Consider the following 5,728-nt stretch of genomic DNA (forward strand, 5'->3'; position numbering starts at 1 on the left):
AGTCGGGCTTTCGAGCCTTTTCTTCCCCGGTTTTTACAAATTATGGTTGGACATTCAGACCTTCTTTTAGCCGAAAACCTCCGCTCCCTCTTTTGATCATACATTGTCGGGCATTCGCACCTTTTCTTACCCGCTATTTACAAAACATGGTCGGACTTTCACACCTTCTTGTAGCCGAACACATTCGCTCCCGCTATTGATTGTGTACAGTCGGGTATTTTAACCTTTTCTTACCCACTTTTTAGCAACTACGGTCGGACATTCACACCTTCTTATGGCGGAACACCTCCGCTCCCTCTTTTGATTGTGTATGTTCGGGCATTCAAACCTTTTCTTACCCGCCTTTTACAAACTATGGTCGGACATTCAAACCTTCTTGTGGCCGAACACATCCACTTCTGCTTGTGATGATGTATAGTTGGGCATTCACACCTTTTCTTACCCATTTCTCAGTAATTATTGGTGGACATTCAGACCTTCTTGCAGCTGAACACCTCTGCTCCCGCTTTTGATGGTGTATAGTCGGGCTTTCGAGGCTTTTCTTCAACGGTGTTTACAAATTATGGTTGGAAATTCAGACCTTGCAGCCGAACACCTCCGCTCCCTCTTTTGATCATACATTGTCGGGCATTCGCACCTTGTCTTACGCGCGTTTTACAAACCATGGTCGGACTTTCACACCTTCTTGTAGCCGAACAACTCCGCTCCCGCTATTGATTGTGTACAGTCGGGTATTTTAACCTTTTCTTACCCGCTTTTTACCAATTATGGTCGGACATTCACACCGTCTTACAGCGGAACACCTCCGCTCCCAAATTTGATGGTGTATGTTCGAGCATTCGAACTTTTTCTTACCCACTTTTTACAAGCTATGGTCGGACATTCAAACCTTCTTGTAGCAGAACACATCCACTTCTTCTTTTGATGATGTATGGTTGGGCATTCGCACCTTTTCTTACCCATTTTTCAGGAATTATGGGTGGAAATTCACACCTACTTGCAGTCGAACAGCTCTGCTCCCACTTTTGATTATGTTTGGTTGGATATTCGAACCTTTTCTTAACTGCTTTTTACAAACTTTGGTCGGACGTTCACACCTTCTTGCAGCCGAACACCTCCGCTTCCGCTTTTGATGGTATATATTCGGGCATTCGAACCTTTTCTTACCCACTTTTTACCAACTATGGTCGGACATTCACACCGTCTTTCAAGTGTAACACCTCCGCTCCCTCTTTTGATGGTGTATGTTCGGGCATTTGCACCTTTTCTTACCCGCTTTTAACAAACTATGCTCGGACATTCAAACCTTGTAGCCGAACACATCCAGTCCTGCTTTTGATGATGTATGGTTGGGCATTCGCACCTTTTTTTTTACCCATTTTTGAGGAATTATGGGTGGACATTCACACCTTCTTGCAGCTAAACACCTCCGCTCCCACTTATGATCATGTGCGGTTTGATATTCGAAAATTTTCTTTCATGTTTTCTAGCAATTATTGATGGACATTCAGACCTTCTTGCAGCTGAACCCCTCTGCTCCCGCTTTTGATGGTGTATAGTCGGGCTTTCGAGCCTTTTCTTCCCCGGTTTTTACAAATTATGGTTGGACATTCAGACCTTCTTTTAGCCGAAAACCTCCGCTCCCTCTTTTGATCATACATTGTCGGGCATTCGCACCTTTTCTTACCCGCTATTTACAAAACATGGTCGGACTTTCACACCTTCTTGTAGCCGAACACATTCGCTCCCGCTATTGATTGTGTACAGTCGGGTATTTTAACCTTTTCTTACCCACTTTTTAGCAACTACGGTCGGACATTCACACCTTCTTATGGCGGAACACCTCCGCTCCCTCTTTTGATTGTGTATGTTCGGGCATTCAAACCTTTTCTTACCCGCCTTTTACAAACTATGGTCGGACATTCAAACCTTCTTGTGGCCGAACACATCCACTTCTGCTTGTGATGATGTATAGTTGGGCATTCACACCTTTTCTTACCCATTTCTCAGTAATTATTGGTGGACATTCAGACCTTCTTGCAGCTGAACACCTCTGCTCCCGCTTTTGATGGTGTATAGTCGGGCTTTCGAGGCTTTTCTTCAACGGTGTTTACAAATTATGGTTGGAAATTCAGACCTTGCAGCCGAACACCTCCGCTCCCTCTTTTGATCATACATTGTCGGGCATTCGCACCTTGTCTTACCCGCGTTTTACAAACCATGGTCGGACTTTCACACCTTCTTGTAGCCGAACAACTCCGCTCCCGCTATTGATTGTGTACAGTCGGGTATTTTAACCTTTTCTTACCCGCTTTTTACCAATTATGGTCGGACATTCACACCGTCTTACAGCGGAACACCTCCGCTCCCAAATTTGATGGTGTATGTTCGAGCATTCGAACTTTTTCTTACCCACTTTTTACAAGCTATGGTCGGACATTCAAACCTTCTTGTAGCAGAACACATCCACTTCTTCTTTTGATGATGTATGGTTGGGCATTCGCACCTTTTCTTACCCATTTTTCAGGAATTATGGGTGGAAATTCACACCTACTTGCAGTCGAACAGCTCTGCTCCCACTTTTGATTATGTTTGGTTGGATATTCGAACCTTTTCTTAACTGCTTTTTACAAACTTTGGTCGGACGTTCACACCTTCTTGCAGCCGAACACCTCCGCTTCCGCTTATGATGGTATATATTCGGGCATTCGAACCTTTTCTTACCCGCTTTTTACCAACTATGGTCGGACATTCGCACCATCTTACAGCGGAACACCTCCGCTCCCTCTTTTGATGGTGTATTTTCGGGCATTCGCACCTTTTCTTACCCGCTTTTTACAAACTATGGTTGGACATTCAAACCTTCTTGTAGCCAAACACATCCACTCCTGCTTTTGTTGATGTATGGTTGGGCATTCGAACCTACTTGTTGCCCGCTTTTCATTAATTATGGGTGGACATTCAGACCTACTTGCAGCCGAACACCTCGGCTTCCGCTTTTGATGGTGTATATTTTTGCATTCGAACCTTTTCTTACCCGCTTTTTACAAACCATGGTCGGACTTTCACACCTTCTTTTAGCCGAACAACTCCGCTCCCGCTATTGATTGTGTAGAGTCGGGTATTTTAACCTTTTCTTACCCGCTTTTTACCAACTATGGTTGGACATTCACACCTTCTTACAGCGGAACACCTCCGCTCCCTCTTTTGATGGTGTATGTTCGGGCATTCGAACCTTTTCTTACCCGCTTTTTACAAACTATGCTCGGACATTCACACCTTCTTGCAGCGAAACACCTCCGCTCCCTCTTTTGATTGTGTATGTTCGGGCATTCAAACCTTTTCTTACCCGCCTTTTACAAACTATGGTCGGACATTCAAACCTTCTTGTGGCCGAACACATCCACTTCTGCTTTTGATGATGTATAGTTGGGCATTCACACCTCTTCTTACCCATTTTTCAGTAATTATTGGTGGACATTCAGACCTTCTTGCAGCTGAACACCTCTGCTCCCGCTTTTGATGGTGTATAGTCGGGCTTTCGAGGCTTTTCTTCAACGGTGTTTACAAATTATGGTTGGAAATTCAGACCTTGCAGCCGAACACCTCCGCTCCCTCTTTTGATCATACATTGTCGGACATTCGCACCTTGTCTTACCCGCGTTTTACAAACCATGGTCGGACATTCACAGCTTCCTCTCCACCATACTTGTATGGTGGGATATTCACACCCACTTGCATCCGAAGACCTCCGCCCCCACTTTTGTTGATATTTAGTCGGTCATTCACACCTTACCCGTTTTCTTGCAGCCAAACACCTCTGATCTCGGTTTTGATGATGTAAGATTGGGCATTCAGACCTTGCTTTTCCTGCTTTTCACCAACTATAGACGGACATTCACACCTTCTTGCAGCCGAACACTTCCGCTCCACCTTTTAGGTTTCTATCACACCTTTTTTTTCACCGCATTTTATAGATTATGGTTGGAAATTCTCAACCACTCATCCGAAGACCTCTCCTCCCGCTTTTGTTAATATATTTGAACTTTAGTCAGACATTCACACCTACTTGCAGCCGAACACCACCTCTCTAGCTTTTGATGATGTATGGTCCGGCATTCTTACCGTTTCTAACACATTTTTCAGCAATTATGGTAGGACATTCACACCTTCTTGCAGCTGAACACCTCCTCTCCCACTTATGATCATGTGCAGATTGATTTTCGAAAATTTTCTTTCATGTTTTCTAGCAATTAATGATGGACATTTAGACCTTCTTGCAGCTGAACACCTCCGCTCCCGCTTTTGATCATACATTGTCAGGCATTCGAACCTTGTCTTACAAACTTTAGTCAAACATTCACACCTTTTTGCAGCCGAACACAGTTTTTTTCAGCCGAACTTGGGCATTCGAACCTTTTCATACCCACTTTTTACCAACTATGGTCGGACATTCAAACCTTCTTGTAGCCGAACACATCCAGTCCTGCTTTTGATGATGTATGTTCAGGCATTCGAACCTTTTCTTACCAGCTTTTTACAAACTATGCTCGGACATTCAAACCTTCTTGTAGCCGAACACATCCACTCCTGCTTTTGATGATGTATGGTATGGCATTCGAACCTACTTGTTGCCCGCTTTTCATTAATTATGGGTGGACATTCACACCTTGTCGCAGCCAAACACCTCCGCTCCCTGTTTTGATCATGTATGGTTGGACATTCGCACCTTTTCTCACCCGCTTTTTGCAAACTATGGTCGGCCATTCACAGCTTCCTCTCCACCATACTTCTATGGTGGGATATTCACACCCACTTGCATCCGAAGACCTCCGCCCCCACTTTTGTTGATATTTAGTCGGTCATTCGCACCTTACCCACTTTTGGCAAACTATGGCCTTCTTGCAGCCAAAAACCTCTGATCTCGCTTTTGATGATGTAAGGTTGGGCATTCAGACCTTGCTTCACCTGCTTTTCACCAAATATAGTCGGACATTCACACCTTCTTGCAGCCGAACACTTCCGCTCCACCTTTTAGTTTTCTATGGGGCATTCACACCTTTTTTTTCACCGCATTTTATAAAAACACCACAGGAACACCGTATTGAGGCTTTGTTCTGACCGCTCATTCGGTGTCGCGTTTCTTTCAAGCAATTCGCCTGGTTAGCCCGCACTCGGCTCGCTCCCAGAGCCGTGTTAAAGTCTACTTCGCATTCACTCTCTTTTCTCAGCAGACTAAAAGAAAGTTTCATCTTGGGCTCCCTGAAACCTCCATCCTGCACCGCTGTTTGCTTTTTCACAAGAGCAGAGGAGAGCGCACCGTTCCCAGGGGCACTACAGTACCGGGTCGATGCTTGGAGTGAACGGAGCAAGCTCCTTTTTCAACTCCTATTGATACAAATCCATTTAATATGTAGTCCTCGCATAGAGGACACATCAGACATTAAACTGATAAGAACAGATACTACACTTGATCTTAGCCAAAAGGCCGAGAAGCGATAACTGTCCACTGGTTCACGTCCGAGGGCCCTTCCTGGCACAATGCGCACTTGTAGCGGTGTTCTTTTTATGGCCATAGTGTCACTTTGCACCTCGGCCCACCCGCTGCACTGAGCACTCTTCAGCCCTTTTAAATGGTATAACTTTACACTACCGCACGCTCCAGCGAGCACCATTCAAGCAACAACTTTGCATCCAGCTTCGAACATTGGCACAGTAAGTAAGGCGA

General features: G+C 45.0%; 1 non-coding gene across 1 annotated transcript; it reads right to left on the reverse strand.

Annotated features, from left to right (window-relative positions):
• Window positions 1-5,309: 5,309 nt before the first annotated feature.
• Window positions 5,310-5,500, reverse strand: LOC140285396 (U2 spliceosomal RNA). The gene has a single exon (XR_011910454.1). It is a non-coding gene; the product is annotated as a U2 spliceosomal RNA (small nuclear RNA).
• Window positions 5,501-5,728: the final 228 nt, after the last annotated feature.

This window comes from Leuresthes tenuis, unplaced genomic scaffold (genome assembly GCF_036924035.1).
Source record: "Leuresthes tenuis unplaced genomic scaffold, fLeuTen1.0.hap1 SCAF_40, whole genome shotgun sequence".
Classification (NCBI taxonomy): Eukaryota; Metazoa; Chordata; class Actinopteri; order Atheriniformes; family Atherinopsidae; genus Leuresthes; species Leuresthes tenuis.